Here is a 17331-nt window from a genome sequence, read left to right as displayed (position 1 = left end):
AAAGGAGGGATGAATCTGAGAAAGCCATTATACAGAGAAGCGTGCGTGCTGGCCTCCGGAAACCAGGCCAGTATGCATGAGAGTGGTAAGGACAGGAGGATATGGGCAAGGCAGTGACAGCATCTGCTGCAAGAACTCAGAGGGCCTCTGGTCATTTATCTGGTCACATTACCTTAAATGGGGACTTTCACTAAACTGTAGGGACATGTGTGTGAGCGCTGGCCAGTTAAAGAAGTAAAATACCGACAGTATCTGGTTCTGCTTTTCAGAATCACCCTTCTTGGGGCGCCTGGGTGGCTCAGTGGGTTAAGCCGCTGCCTTCGGCTCAGGTCATGATCTCAGGGTCCTGGGATCGAGTCCCGCATCGGGCTCTCTGCTCAGCAGGGAGCCTGCTTCCTCCTCTCTCTCTGCCTGCCTCTCTGCCTACTTGTGTTCTCTGTCAAATAAATAAATAAAATCTTTAAAAAAAAAAAAAAAAAAGAATCACCCTTCTCCCATTCCATAAGATTCTGGGGGGACTCTCCCCCAAAAGGTCTCTCTCCCCTGTCACAAGGCATACGAATGACCCCAGAAGACCCGGTCATTTTAGTCATTGCAGTAGACACTGTAGGTTCCCCAGTCAGATTCCCCTTTACTGGGCAGGGCACCCATCCTGCAGTTCAGGTGAGTGCTGCCACTAGAGGCTTGCTGCTGCATTTTTCTTCGGAGAATTGCCCTCAGGAGGTGGGGGCCGATTTGACTGGGATATTATCCCCTTCCACCAGGGGGTGTTCCACATCTAAAAGGAAATACAGAAGACCACTCCTCTGCCTCATGGGAAGGTGGGGTAGACAATTCTGCAGTGCAATTTATGCATCAGAACTCCCCCAAGAGATCAGCTGAATCTCCTTTGCACAGTTTCTTTCCTGACCCTATCTTGCTTCTTTTGCTCCCTTACAGGATTTTCCTGAGAGCACTCCTCAATTGCTCAGGTACTAGTCTCAGGCTCTGCTTCTTGGATGCCCAGCTAGGACCCATTCAGTGGGACACAGTGATGAATTGGCCCAAAGGAAGGCACATGTCTCCAGCATAGCTAGGGCCTCTGGGAGCATCTCAGAAAGCAGATCTGTCCTTCTCTAAGGTTATGAGTTGTATATAAGAACACTGTAGTAGATACATGTTCACTCCCTGAAATGTACTTCACTCTACTTCTGGTAATAATACATTGATTTTGAAGAAAGGGAGAAGGAACTACTTCTTTCTCTTATTCTCAGTTCTTCTACTTTGGGTGAAGGGGACTTCTATTTGGGTCCATAGGTAGGCATAGGACCCACTGTAACCAATCATATTCAATGGCCACAAAGATTATTTGGAATGGTCCTATGACCCAGTCAGAGCCACTGAAATATGGGTTGAGAGAGAGAAAAACTACCCCCCTACCCCATTACAGCTTCAAGGATGAAGGGAATCTAGGGCTACTAGAGGCCATCATGAGGAACCTGAGTTTTAAACCAGCACAGCAGAAGGAAGGACGTTGTGGAAGGGCGAAATGAGTACTACATGGACAATGTTGGAACTTTTGGTTCAAGCTCCACTCAAGGACAGTCTGACCTTAGATTATACGTCTTTGGTTTTACAGGCTAATTTCTCTATTTTGTTTAAACCAGTTTGGGTTGGTTTTTAGAACCCTTAAAACCAAAGCAGTTATGACAGATTCAATGATGGTAAGCCTACAGCTACAAGAAAACATATTGCTACCATATGCAGAGACCCTGCATGACAGTTCTTTCAAAAAGAAAGAACTAAGAGAGGGATCGAGAACAAGCAGTTGTTGTGGGCATATCTAAGCACTGGGATCCTGCCATTCCTGAAGCATATTGTTCCTTTGGGTTCTCAGTTATTTGAGTCAATAAATTCCCTTTGCTTAAAGGAGTAACAGTTAAGCTTTATTACTTTCAAAGGAAAGAGTTTTGACTAACACCATACCTTTTTCTCAATTTTCCTTTGAGTCATTTTATTTTTTTTTATTGAGTTAGAGTCACTCTTTATATATTTTAGACATTGACCTTTTCTCCGTTATTTACTGTAAATTATTTATTCCAATCCACTACTAGTCTTTACTTTGTTTATTATATTTCTCATTAGCTAGAAAATTATAATTTTATGGGGTCTAGATCAACAAGCTTAACCTTTATCATTTTTGGAGTATTAGACATGATTCTTTTGGTTGAAAGTATAAGAATTGGTTGAAAGTATAAGAAACCCAACTCAATTTAGTTCAAATAAGAGGACAGTTTATTGGCTAACAAAATTGGAAATTCTATATTATTTGGTCCTGAGCCACAACTAGAATCATAATTCCAACAATGTCATTAGGATAATTTCTCTCTTCATCTATGAGTTCTCTGGGCTTCTTTCCTTTTGAAGATCCCTTTGCCTTGTTGGAAACATAGCCCATATTCTTTTTTTTTTTTTTTAAAGATTTTATTTATTTATTTGACAGAGATCACAAGCAGGCAGAGAGGCAGGCAGAGAGAGAGAGGAGGAAGCAGGCTCCCCGCTGAGCAGAGAGCCCAATGTGGGGCTCGATCCCAGGACCCTGGGATCATGACCTGAGCCGAAGGCAGAGGCTTTAACCCACTGAGCCACCCAGGCGCCCCCATAGCCCATATTCTTAAACTGGTTGGTTCCAAAGGAAGAGAGAAAGACTGTATGATGGTTTAGGCAAAGGAATCTCAGGAGAGCCTATTAACCTGTTATGGGAACTCTGGCCAATATATATTATATATCGATTCCTGTATCTAATGACTAATGTCAAACTATTCAGAATGTGCTCTACATGAATTGGAAGAGTTTTGTCATAGGAGAATGAAGGAAAAGGCAAACTTGATAAGCATACAGTAGCTATCAACTCTGGCTCTTGTGTCTTGTTTATGAAAACCTTTTTCTCCCCAAATGATGTTTATATATATTTATATGTATGTGTGTGTTTTAATTCTCTCATATTTTTTACTTTAAAATAATCTGTGGGGTGAGCTCCTGGGTGGCTCAGTGGGTTAAAACTACTCTGCCTTCAGCTCAGGTCATGATCCCCGGGTCCTTGGATCCAGTCCTGCATCGGGCTCTCTTCTCAGCAGGGAGCCTGCTTCCCCGTCTCTCTCTGCCTGCCTCTCTGCCTACTTGTGATCTCTGTCTGTCAAATAAATAAATAAAATCTTAAAAAAAAAAATCTGTGGGGTACCTGGCTGACTTAGTCAGTGGAGCACATGACTCTTGATCTCAGGGTTGTGGGTTCAAACCCCACATTGCAGGGGTCCCTGAGTGTCTCAGTTGGTTAAGTGACTGCCTTTGGCTCAGGTCATGATCCTGGAGTACCAGGATTGGATGCCCATTGGGTCATGATCCTGGAGTACTGCATTGGACTCCCAGCTCCACAGGGAGTCTGCTTCTCCCTCTGACCTTCTCCTCTCTCATGTTCTCTCTCCCTGTCTCTCTCACAAGTAAATAAATAAAATCTTTTTTTAAAATGGCTCGTTATGATTGTGGACATTTCTATTTTTCCTTCTAGTTCTACCTATTTAGCTTTTCATATTGAGGACCACATTAGGTACCTAGAAATTCAGAATTATATTTTCCCAGCAAATTTAACATTTGACCATTATAAAAAGTCTCTAGAATGCTGTTTGCCTTCAAGTCTGTTTTGCCCGATATGCCTACAACTATACTAGCTTTCTTTTGGTTAGCTCTTGCATGGTATGTATGACCTAGCCTTTCGTATTCAGCTTTTCTCAGTGTTTCTTTGTTTTCATGACCCTTATCTTTATGGAGAATACTAGCTAAGCATTTTATAGAATTGCGCCTCAATTTGGGTTTGCCTGATATTTTCTATTTGGGGAAAGAATAGCACAGAGGGGAAGTGTCCTTCTGATCACATGACATCAGGGGACTACATAATATCAGCACAACCTATTACTGATGATGTTAACCTCGATCATTTGATCAAGGTATTATTTATAAGGTTTCTCTATTGTAAAGTTACTGTTTTTCTTCTTTCCATATTTTGTTATTTGGAAGCGAGTCACAAAGTCGAAGGGAACATGGAAAGGAATTAAACTCTACCTTCTGCAAAAGAGGGAGCATGTCTACTTATATTATTTGAAATTCTTCTATGAAGATTTGTCCCTTCCTCCCCATTTGTTTATTTATTCAGCCATCTTATTTATAGAAGTATGGAGTCATGTATATTTATTTTATACTTTAAGTTATAATTCAGTACCACTTTATTTATTTTGTTTCCCAGTTTTTTTCCAGCTTTGGCCATTGGGAAATTTTCCAAGTTGGCTCTGCCATCCCTTTGACATGTCCCATCCTTTATTGTTGTTTTTATAGTTTTTGAATACTTCCTTAATTTCTAATACTACAAAATGCACTGGGCACATCTTGAGCCTTAAATTTAGTCATTTCTGAGCCTTCAATTTAGTCATTTCTCCAAAGAGCCCAGGTTGTTACTGGTGAATGGTATTAGAAACCAAGATCTGTGGGACACCTGGGTGGCTCAACCATTAAGCATCTGCCTTCAGCTTAGGTCACCATCCCAGAGTACTGGGAGCGAACCCCATATTGGGCTCCTTACTCAGCGGGAAGCCTCCTTCTCCCTTTGCCTGCTGCTCCGCCTGCTCATGTGCTCTGTCTGACAAATAATTTTGAAAAAAAAAAAAAAAAAGAAAGAAAAGAAGGAAGCCAAGATCTGGGCACTGAGAGTTCTTCTTTCTCCTGGGGTGTCACTGCTCCCAGGAGCTCTCAGCAGACAGTTGGGAAATATATGTATGAATAACTGACTTGGGTAGATACACATTTGTTTCTAAATTTATCTCTATATCTATCTGTGTATGCGTCTAATTTGTGTGTGTGTGTATAATATATATATACATATATATGTGTATATATGTATATATATGTAAAACATGAGCTCATGTTAATTGTCTCTATTTATACTTTAAAATTTATTCGTTGTGCTTAGTTCCTGGTGAGACCTTTCCCACTAGAACTTTGTGACCTTTGATTCTGGGAAATTGGATTATCCTCTTGGCAATTTTCTCTCCCGGATTTTCTCATCTCATCTCTCTCTCTCTGTATCTCTGTCTCTGTATCTTTCTGTGTGTCTGTCCTTCTCCTGTCTCTGTCTCTATCTCTCTGTTTCTGCCTTTCTGTTTTTGTCTTATCTCTCTGTCTCTATCCCTATCTCACTGTCTCTGTCTTTCTTCCTCAGTCTGAATTTAGCTGGCGTTTCAAGGGTGTGCTGGGCAAGTGTTTATTGACTCACATACCCCTTTCCTGCCTGCTCCTCCTATGCTTACATCCTTTGAGCTATGGGAGGGTGTGGCAGGAAACTGGAAGGTAGAAAGAATGGAGACCAGGGTATTTCTCCCTGTTTCTATCTGCTTTGGGTGGTGTCTCTAGCCAGGGTTGAATCTCCTGCTGGGTTACGTCTGCCATGATTTCATTTCCTGCTGGTAGACTCCAGCTGCTGGAATAACATCACCTCTAGTAACATCACTTCATACCTCTCTTTCAGTCCTGGGGATGATGGCAGCTTCATGCTGCAGCTCATCTCCGGGCATCTCATTTGGGTCTTGTGACTCTTTTGTCACTATTGTGTTGATTTCTCTAAATTAATGTTCTTTTTTTTTAAAAGATTTTATTTATTTATTTGAGAGAGAGAGAGCATGAGAGCGGGGAGGGTCAGAGGGAGAAGCAGACTCCCTGCTGAGCAGGGAGCCCCATACAGGGCTTGATCCTGGGACTCCAGAATCATGACCTGAGCCAAAGGTAGTTGCTTAACCAACTGAGCCACCCACGCACCCTAAATTAATGTTCTTCTATTGAACTACATTGCTTATGATCGATTTTCCTATCTGGACTTCGATCCAAAGGGAAGAGAAGAATTGGACTTCCTGAACTATTCTTCTAATCATCACATTATTTTTCTTCTGTTTAATCTCTTTGGGTTTTTTTTTTTTTTTTCTTTTTGGTACCTCCAAGGGAGATTTTTTTCAATGTCATCTTTTAAACTTTCAGTCTTTAAAAAAAGTTTCTGCTATAAGCTTTTAATGTCTAAAATCTTTTTTTATGCTAGTTAAATGTTCCTTTTTTTATATATAGCATCCTGGGGCTCCTGGGTGACTCAGTCGTTAGGCATCTGCCTTCAGCTCAAGTCATGATCCCAGGGCGCTGGGATCGAGCCCCGCATGGAGCCCCGCATCGGGCTCCATGCTTGGCGGGAGGTCTCCTTCTCTCTGTCCCACTCCCGCTGCTTCTGTTCCCTCACTCGCTGTGTCTATCTCTGTCAAATAAATAAGATTTTAGAAAAAAAAAATATAGCATCCTAATCTTGTTTCATGGATATAAAATCTTCTCTAATCTCTCTGGGAATATTAATTATAGTAGATAGTTACAAATTCTTTCCTGCTCCTTGTCATTTTCTATTTCCTCAAGTTCCTTTTTTTTTTCTGTTTGTTCAAGTCTCTGATTTCCCCGTTAACAGCTTTTCATGTTCATATGGCCCTCTGTTCATATGCACAAGAACTGGAGCCTTGCATTTGTAGGTGTTTATTGATTGTGGCTTCATAGACTAGGGGAGACCTAGATATTTCTTTGGAAGAATCCCTGCAAAATGCCAATTTCTCAAAGTATTTTTCTCTGGACTGGTCAATTTCTCTAGCCAAGGCACTTCTTATCTTCTGCCTGCTGGCAAGCAGCTTTTATGTGAGTGGAAGGGAAAGAATGGAGAGTGGTGGAATCTATCTGGCTCAGAGTGGGGGGATAATGCCAGGCTCTCCATTCATCATGCAGACTACACTCCATTCCCCGGTGTCCACTCCAACAGCTTCATTTTCTGCTGTACCTGATCTCCCTAAAGTGAGAGCTTTGAGGTCCAACCTTTCCAAATGGCAAATTCTAGTTTTCTGGCCTGAGAGAGAAAGACCAAGATTTTCAGCGATGTCTTCCTGTTCCAGCTCAAGCCCTCACTTGTGACATCAGAGCTATGTACTATTTCTAGTCTCTGAGCCTTTCTGGGGGTACTGAAGTACAAATTGGTTTTCCTCTTGTTGATTCCCTTCCATCTACCTGGCACAACAGAGAAAACTGAAAGCAATGCTGAAACAGCAACGTTCTGAAACCAAGAGATTGTGAACATATATCAAAATTTTATTTAACTCCTTAAGGAAGGAACCAGCAGGTTAAAAAAAAAATTTTTTTTTTAAGTGGTTTGCCAATGCTTGAAAAACAGAAGTGTGTGTGTGTGTGTGTGTGTGTGTACAAACATACATAAGGTTAATGAAAGGAATTCCAAAGACAATTTGCTAGGTATGATTCAAGGCTAGTTAAGTTTCAACAGGGCATTAAAATTCAGTGTTTACCCATGCAACAGCCTATAACACCACTGAACCCACTGGTTTCTAAAGTTAAATTGTAACTATATAGGACCATAAAACTGACCCTTCCCTCTTGCTGTGGATCCATTAGATACATTGTGGTAATGAATTACATCCCCCAGGACAGAGGTTCTACTTCGATAAAACAGGATTTGTGAAGGTGTTTTCCAAAGTACTGGGAAGCAGTCAATCATAACTTTGCCTCTCCTCCATGTGTAGATTCAATTTCTCTTTCTCCCCTACTTCAGGTAAGAACATCTAATGTATTATTGACATCACTAGCCTGGTCTTGCTGCCTCAGTACCTGTTCTTTTTATCTTTGTAGGGTTTGTGCTCCTTTCTTTCTTTCTTTCTTTCTTTCTTTCTTTCTTTCTTTCTTTCTTTCTTTCCCCTAATTTACTGTTATTTTAGTGAGGCTTGGAATGGAAGCAGGCAAAAATGCTTCAGCACAATTCCCCTTTTCCCACATTTCTTTCTGTTCTGTCTTCCAAGACTTTCTTGAAACACCTGGCCTTTTGGTTTTTCAGCTACCTGATGCTTCTGTAGACTTACTACTTTCCCTATTTCATATCTTTTCTGGGTTTTGTTGGGAGTTCTCAGCAGGAATAACAGTGTGTATTCAAATATTCTGTTTGCCAGCATGATGTAGGCCTTTTCCTGATTATATCAGTATTTGGTTTCAAATATCAAAGAGCTCCCCACCTTTGTGGATGGAAGCAAATGGTTCCTATTATTCAGAAAAACTACTGTAACATTGCAAGAATTAGGTATCTTGTCTCCTAACCTCTCCACCCACTTCTTACTTATTCCTCCCATTCATGGAAGGCAGACTTTGGTTTGCTGGTAGTTTGGCCTTTTTTGGCTCAGAAGAGTAATCTTTTCAAGTTTTAAGTGCATTGCCTTGTGGGTGTGAGGCCACTGTTAAATAAACTGCTCAGATGGTCTTTTGGAAGGGCTTCACCTCAGCTTTTCAAACTTGAGTGGGCACAAGTAGCACTAGGGGGAGCCAGTTATAAATGCATAATCCCAGACTCTACCCCCAGAAGATGGAGAAGGTACCTTGGAATCTACATTTTTTTGTCAGACTTGGAGCAACACCAGCCTCAAATGAATAACACACCAGATGGGTTATAATGTATTAAACAAAAATAAATCTATTCATTTATCTTGATGTTAACACAAAACATTTTAGGGGGAAAATGTAGAAAGGAAAGTTCTTCATAGAAGAATGCCAACTGACCAATGTAGAAGGAATGATAGAAATGCAAAGATCATTTTATAAATACACTCTAGTAATAGAATTCCCATTCCGACAGGACTCATCAATGGAAGATAAAACCATTGCAGTGAAAGGGGCTGAGAAAAAGGATAATCAAAAGATCTAAAAGTATTACCCATAAAGCCTCTGCCTTGAGGTCATGATCGCAGGGTCCTGGGATCGAGCTCTGCATCGGGCTCTCTGCTCAGCGGGGAGCCTGCTCCCCTTCCTCTCTCTCTGCCTTCTCTGCCTACTTGTGATCTCTGTCTGTCAAATAAATAAATACAATCTTTAAAAAAATAAATAAAAGTATTACCCAAAGAATACTTAGTAATTGCAAAGAGGAAAAAGTACCTTTACCATGGAGAGATTTGGTGGTCACCATCTTGACCAGTGGCTTACACTTAGCATCATTACCAACTTGACTGACAGATGTCATGGATGGAGATAGACACAGGTCACTTAATAGTTCTACCACAAATGTGAACCCAGATCTATTATTTTAAGATTTTATTTATTTTATTTGAGAGAGAGAGAGAGAGAGAGAGCCCATGAGTGGGGAGGAGAGCAAATGGGGAGGGAGAGGGGACAGGAGAGTGGCAGAGGGGGAGGAAGAGGGACAAGCAGACTCTGCGCTGAACGCAGAGACTGACATGGGGCTCATTCCCACGACCTTGAGATCATGACCTGAGCCAAAACCACAAGTCAGATGCTTAATTTATTGAGCCACCCAGTTGCCCCAAACACTGATTTATTTTTAGGAAAATCCGGGCCCTGTGCATTATGCTGTCATAGTGATTTTAAACATGATGGCTTATTTAATGGACACAATCAACACTTTGAAACTTTCAGTTCCCTTCTACCACAGTCTCCCCGTATTCTGAAAGGGACCAGGGAAGACTGGTACAGTCCCTCAGTATCCTCAGTTTTCCGCCTGGAAATGTCACCATCCAGGCCTCTGTCATATGAAAAGAGAAAGAGTAAGCATGATCTCTGCCCCACTTCTTATGTTTTTGTTAAGTGTTCCGGTGCCAAAGTCATTTTGGGCTAAAGCTGCTGAAATACACCTTGAGGGCACTTTCTTACAGAACCAGTCCTAAAGACTTTAGATTAAGGCCTTCAGACTGAAAGACCTTTAGACTTTCAGCATCTCACCAAGATTTCCTGACATTTAGCCATCCTTACATTTCATAAACTTGCCTTTGGTGTGTAGTGCTTTGATTTACAGTTGACTTTTTAAAGCCAGTTTTTTGTTGTGATAAAATATACATAACATAAAATTTACCAGTTATAAGTGTGTAGTCCAGTGGCCTTAACTACACTCACATTGTTGTACAACCATCACAAAAGCCATCTCAACAATGGTTCTTATCTTACCCAACTAAAACTCTATACCTATTAAACAGTATCTCACCATATCCCCCTCTCCCCTGACCCTAGCAACCATCACTTGACCTTCTTTCTCTATGACTGCTTGGGGTCCCCCATATAAGTAGAATCATACAGTATTTGTTTTTTTGTGGCTGGCTTATTTCACTTGACATAAGGTCCTCAACATCCATCCATGCTGTAACAGGTGTCAGAATTTCCTTTTTGAGACTAAAGAATACTCCCTTGTATGTATCAGGATCTTTATGAGCAGCCCAAAGTGTCCATATCATATGTTGGAATTAGATTCTAAGATGGAATTTGGGGTGCAGCGTATTTATTATAGGAAAGAAGGAGATAGAAGGGTCCCTAGGTGGCTTAGTCAGTTAAGCATCTGCCTTTGGCTCAGGTCATGATCTCAGGGTCCTGGGATTGAGTCCCGCATCAGGCTCCCTGCTCAGTGGGGAGTCTGCTTCTCCCTCTGTGCATGTTCTCTCTCACTCTCCCTCAAAAAAATAAATAAAGTCTTTAAAAAAAGCAAAAAGGGGGAGAGAAGCCAGACTGGGAAAAGGAAGAAGTCAAACTGTGATGCAGGCCTAATGAAGCCTCAGCCAGACCAGTAGGGAACTTCTGAATGAGTACTGCCCAGTAGAGTGTGTTGATTTATGACCTTGGGAGCATCCCAGCTGTAATCTGAAACTGTTCCCCAAATGCAGAGGGCAGAGAGAGACCACAGAAAGAGGCAGGCCACTCCAAGTTGACAGGGGGCAGTTTTAATAAGCAAAGGGAACTTACAAGGTTTGTCTTGAGCAGCAGCAAGACAAATAGATCCCCACACCTGCTCACCAAATCTTCTAAGTTTATACCGAGGACTTAAGTGGGTTCAGTCACATGTACCATACACGCATTCTCAACACCACATCACTATCTCAAGGATATGCCCTTGGAGTAATCTCTGGGAGCCCGAAAGGCAAGTGGAACCTATTCCAAGGACTAGGGAAGGAGGGAGGAGCCTTGCTAAGGTCCAGTTCATGGGCCAACTGGTGATCATATCTTTTCAATGACCTTTCCCTACAGAGTGTCCCACATTGAACCAAAAAGGCCAGGCCTGTGCACCCTCCATCGGACTCAGTCTCTAGTCTAGGTAGGCTGCCTTAGGAAGGGCCTGACCTTGGAAGGATCAACTGTCTATGGCCGAGGCAGACCCTGAAGAAGCTATGGCTGGCTGCTGACCATGCTGTCTGCAGCTGGGCAGCAAGTCCTTCCTTGAAGGGGGATCTGGGCAGAAAATTGGCCATGTCTACCACAATTCTTCCATTGGATTGGCGTGGTGGTGAGGATTTGATTTATTGCAGGAAATAAGCAAAGAAGATTTTTTTTTTCATCTTTGGACATACCCAGGGGAGTTTTGCTGCAAATCAATGGACTTCAAAGGAAGGCACTGTCAAAAGGGAAATAATTTTCTAAATTCCCGTAGCTTTCATTTGACATATCAAGAACTACCAGATTGGAGCATTACTTCCATAGTATGCTTTCAAAACCTACCCCTTGGCCTGAAGGTATTATGGAGAAGAAGAGGGCCACAGAGAGAGAATGTGGAATGCATGAGCCTTAGTCTCTCATTCTAGACTTCAGTCTGGAGGAAGAGACAGTTTGAGAATTCAGTGAGGCCCCCAAAGCAGGAGGAATCACTCCATTCCACACTGGGGTTCTAGGAGAAAGCCATGTAGAAGAGTGATGCTTGAACCTGCTTGAACCTGGTTCAGAGAAATGGGCAGAGGGGCCAAGCAGGGATACAGTTTTTACTGGGCTCTTGTAATTCCCATGAATTAGCTAGCAAATGCTAGCTAAGAGCTGGGGGTGGGGGGTTTGAGGGGTGAGGGTCTGCATGGGGCAACAAGAGCTGCTGGCTAGAAGATCACTAAGGAGAGGGGCAGAGGAGGTAGGATAGGGACTCAGAAGTGTCCAAAGGGGAAGCAAAAGTCAACAAGACACTAAGTCACCAGACCCAGCTCAAACTGAGAAAGAAAATGGGTTTTATCAGCTATGGATATCAGCAGGTAGGAGAGAAGTCCACCTCCCCCTGGTCATCCAGATATCTTCTTTGAGAACAAGATGGAAGTAAAAACTTAAGAATCAGAACATTCATCCCTAAAAAGATGATTTTAGTCATGCTTCTGCTCTACAATAAACAATCTCAAAATACAATGACTTTTTACAACAATCTTAGATTCGTAGGTTTGAGGTTCAGTTGCAGCTCTACTGGCTTCAATTAGGATCAACTGGACTTGGCTCCAGGCCATGGGTACAGTTCAAGTCGGTTCCACAAGTCTCCTCGTTCTGGGACCAGCAGTTACTATGATATGCTCTTTTCATGACAGAAGACACGATCGCAAAAGGCCAAGCCAAACCATGCTCACATTTAAAGCCCATTTTCTCAGAGCACCTGAGTGGCACAATTGCCTAAGTGTCTGACCCTTGGTTTCTGCTCAGGTCATGATCTCAGGGTCATGGGATGAAGCCCCACATCAGGACTCCACACTTGGCTCAGAGTCTGCTTAGGATTCTGTCTCCTCCCTCTGTGCCTCTCGCTCATGTGCTCTCTCTCTCTCTCTCTCAAATAAAGAGGGCACCTGGGTGACTCAGTCAGTTAAGTGTCTGACCTCAGCTGAGGTCATGATCCCAGGGTCCTGAGATAGAGCCCCACTTTGGGCTCCCTGCTCAGTGGGAAGCCTGCTTCTCCCTCTCTTGTTCCCCGTGCTTGTGTTCTGTCTCTCTGTCAAATCAATCAACGAATCAATCAGTCAGTCTTACAAAAATAAAATAAAGTGTCTATTCTCATCGATTAAGGGTCCAACTCTTGGTTTTGGCTCAGGTCATGATCTCAGAGTTGTGAGACTGAGCCCCGCCTCAGGATCCATGCTTAGCACAGAATGTGCCTGACATTTTCTCCCTCTCTCTATACCCCTACCCCTGCTAGCACTCTGTCTCCACTCTCTCTCAAATAAAATCTTTAAAGCCTGTTTTCTCATATCTAATAACATCAGTTGACCAACATAAGTCTCATAGCCAAGTGCAAAGTCCACGGGGAAGGAATGAATAAGTATGTCAGGGAAGGAATAAAGGACTAGGAATAACAATCCATTCTATTCTAGGAACTAGGCATAACCTAAAAGAACTGTACAAATAATTATATTAGATTAAGTTTGCTCAACAGGGAAAACTTCATTTTTTTCCGATTACCCGGTAGATGAGACTTGTCTTGGGTCAAGTTCCCCTAAAAGCAGAGCTTAAGGTGGGGATTCTTGTGTACCTAATTTACTGAGAAAGTGTTCTCAGGAGAAACATGTCAGGAAGGAGGTAAGACAAGGATTAAAAAAAAAAGAAAGAAAGAAGGGAAGGAAGAAGATCAGGAGTGAAAAATGTGTATCAGGGAGAGAGTAAAGAATGGGATCTCAGCTCAAGCCTGGTTTCAGCCTAATTCCACAGGAAAGCTCTGGAGTGAGAATCCTACCACGGAGTTATCCTCCTTGAGGCAAGAGCTAGGCTTTTTTACCCCTGTGTCAGTAAATCTTGGTTGTCTCCCTCTTCCCTGGGGTAGGTATAAGCTTCCAGGCATTTCTTTGTGAGGTGGCAACTCTAGGCCAAAGGCAATTCTCTGAAGAAAGGTGCAGCTATGATCCGAGATCAAAACTAACTCCAACTAGGATTCGGTGTGCTAGCTAGGTTATGGGATCTGGCAGGGATGCCAACATCATCTAACAAAGCGTACGTGAGAGACCGTATGAAAATAAAATTACAATGTTTTCTTCGTATACACAGAGCAAATACTGCTACTTCTTTCCATTTTCCCCCTTCCTTTACCGAAAAGAGAAACGGACAAGATAATCTTGCTGATCCAGAATAAAAATTAAATTTCTCAGACTCCCTTCTAACGAGGTATGGCCCTTTAATGAGGTTCTGGACACCACAGGAAGGCAAACTATATCATTCGGAAGCTTCCTGAGGAGAAAGCCAGTGTCACCCTTTGCTCCTTCCTCTTTGTCCTTCCCCTACTCTGCTGGATTGAATGCATATTCGATGGCTGGTACAGGAACAGCCATTAGGCGCTGTGAGGTGACCTGGGAAATGCAGGCCGGCAGAACCATAAGTTAGAAGGGGCCCTGGTTTCTCAGATTGCCATGAGATATAGGAAGATACAATCTTCTACCCAGGTTAAACTACTGTTTTAGTGGTTTTAACTTTTACAGGGTTAATTTTTAAAGGGTACACTTACTCACAGCATAGTATAACCCTAATCAGTCTAACATTCAAGCTAAATTAAAAATGGATTTGAAAACCTGTTATATATATTTTGCCAAAGCCCCCTCCAGCAAGACTGTGCCCATTTGTACTCTATTCAGCAGGTATCAGAAAGTTCATTTCTCTATACTGGCTATTATTTTTTTAGGATAAGTTAATTTTATAAGCAAAAATCAATCTTACAGTTGTTTTAATTTTCCTTTCCTGGATTTCTGGTCAGGCTGAACGTATTTTCATCTTTTTTTTTTTTCCTTTTTGGCCATTTGTATTTCTTCCTTTGTAAATTTCCTGTTTATATCATTTGTCCATTTTCTTTCTTTTTTTTTTTTAAGATTTTATTTATTTAACAGAGAGGGATCACAAGTAGACAGAGAGGCAGGCAGAGAGAAAGAGAGAGAGGAAAGCAGGCTCCCTGCTGAGCAGATAGCCTGATGCGGGGCTCGATCCCAGGACCCTGAGATCATGACCTGAGCTGAAGGCAGAGACTTAACCCATTGAGCCACCCAGGTGCCCCTCATTTGTCCATTTTCTGTGGGGGAGTTTATATTTTCATAGTGAAGTGTATGATGAAAACAAAAGTTTGTATAATAAATACCTGGTACCACTCACCTAAGTGGACAAATGCTGATATTTTGTTCTATTTCAATCAAATCTTCTTTCAAAGAACTACAACACTGTAGATGATGTATACACCAAGTTTACCTTCCCCTGTCTCAGTAACAGCAACTATCATGTTTGTTTGTTTGTTTGTTTGTTTGTTTTAATATTAGGACTTATTTGTCTACAGTAGACTCAGTACCCAAGGTAGGCCCTGAACTCACGGCCAGGTGATCAAGAGTTGCATGCTTTCCCAAATGAGACAGCCAGGCACCCTGCAACTGTCATGTTTTTATACTTTTGCTGCAATATACAAAGTATCATTTCACATGTATGTTTATTTTAATTTACCTCAGTGGCATTGTGATAATTTTATGTCTCAGCTAGACTGGATTACAGGTTGCCCAGATACTTGGTTACATAATAATTTTAGGTGTGTCCGTGAGAATGTTTCTAGACTAGATTAACATTTTAATCAGAAGACAGAGGGAAGAAAATTGCCCTCCCCAATGTGGGTGGGCATCATCTAATCCATTGAGAGCGCAAACAGAACAAAAGATGGAGGAAGAATTCACTCTACCTGGCTGAATGAGCTAGGACATCAGTCTTCTGCTCTGAGACTGGAATTTTTAAGCTATCAATGCTCCTGATTCTCAGGCCTCAGACTCAGGCTGGAACTATGCCACCAGGTTTCCTGGGTCTCCAACTTGCAGACAGCAGATCATGAGAATTCTTAGCCTCCATTAACTGCATGAACCAATTCCTCATAATAGTTCATTTATGTGTGTGTGTGTATGTATATACATACATATATATGAGTATACATTTGTATGTATGGTTTCTCTAGAAAATTCTAATACGGGGACGCCTGGGTGGCTCAGTTGGTTAAGCAGCTGCCTTCGGCTCAGGTCATGATCCCAGGGTCCTGGGATCGAGTCCCACATCGGGCTCCTTGCTCGGCAGGGAGCCTGCTTCTCGCTCTGCCTCTGCCTGCCTGTCTGCCTGTGCTTGCTCGCTCTCTCTCCCTCTGTCTCTGACAAATAAATAAAATCTTTAAAAAAAAAAAAAGAAAGGGTGCCTGGGTGGCTCAGTGGGTTAAGCCACTGCATTCGGCTCAGGTCATGATCTCAGGGTCCTGGGATCGAGTCCCGCATTGGGCTCTCTGCTCAGCAGGGAGCCTGTTTCCTCCTCTCTCTCTGCCTGCCTCTCTGCCTACTTATGATCTCTCTCTGTCAAATAAATAAATAAAATCTTTAAAAAAAAAAAAGAAAATTCTAATACAGGTGTCATATTGCAAATATTCTTTTGTGGCTCATTGAACTCTGTATTTCTGAGACTTATTCATACTCATTTAATTGAATAACAGTGAATGAATATTCCACATTTGATCCCCTATTGATGGATATTAAATCCCCTGTCCCAAATTTTACTATTACAAACAATGTGCTATAAACATCTTTGGACTTAGTTCATGTGTTCCCGTATGAGTTTCTTAAGGGGTGCCTGGCTGGCTCAGTCAGAAGAGCATGTGATTCTTGATCTTGTGGTTGTGGGTTCAAGCCCCACATTGGGTGTAGAAATAAAAAACAAAACAAAACAAAACAAAACCACCACACCTAAAAAAAAGAGTTCTTTAGAAGTAGGGTTGCTGGCTTATACAGACATGCAAACATCTTCTACTTTAGTAAATATTATTAAGTTACTGTCCAAGGTGGTTATATCATTTTATACTCCTGCCAAAAATGTGTAAGAGTTTCCATTTTTCCATATTCTGGCAACACAAAATAATGTCAAGCCTTTAAATATTGTTCCCTCCCCTCAAAAATATTATTTTCCAAATTAATGGGTGTGATAGTATCTCATTATTTTAATTTTCTTTTCCCTCATTCCTAATGATGTTGAGCAAACTTATGTATGTTTATTGAGTTTCTGCATCTTTGAATTGCCACCTCTTTGTGCATTTTTATATTGGGTGGTTTGTCATTTTTATTGCTTTACAGAATTCTTTGATACAATCTGTCAGTGATATTCATTGCAAATATCTCCTCCCAGTGTGTGTCTTGCCTTTAAAAAAAAAGCTATATTGAGAAATAATTCACATACCATAGAATTCACCCATTTAAAGTGTACATTTCATTGGGTTTTGGAGTCACAGAGTGGTGCAGCCATCACCACAGTCTAATTTTAGAGGATGTTTATCATCTCTAAAAGAAATCCTGTAGTTATTAGCAGTCACTGTTCATTCTCCCTCTCCTCCCAGCCCCTGGCAACTACTAATCTCCCTTCTGTCTGTATAGATTTGCTTACTTTGAAACTTTCATAAAAATGGAATCATACAGAGGCGCCTGGGTGGCTCAGTCAGTTAAGTGTCTAAGTCTTGCTTTCATCTCA

Source organism: Mustela erminea, chromosome 7, assembly GCF_009829155.1.
Source record: "Mustela erminea isolate mMusErm1 chromosome 7, mMusErm1.Pri, whole genome shotgun sequence".
Lineage (NCBI taxonomy): Eukaryota > Metazoa > Chordata > Mammalia > Carnivora > Mustelidae > Mustela > Mustela erminea.
The sequence above is the reverse complement of the archived record's forward strand: the minus strand, read 5'-3'. Positions refer to the sequence as shown.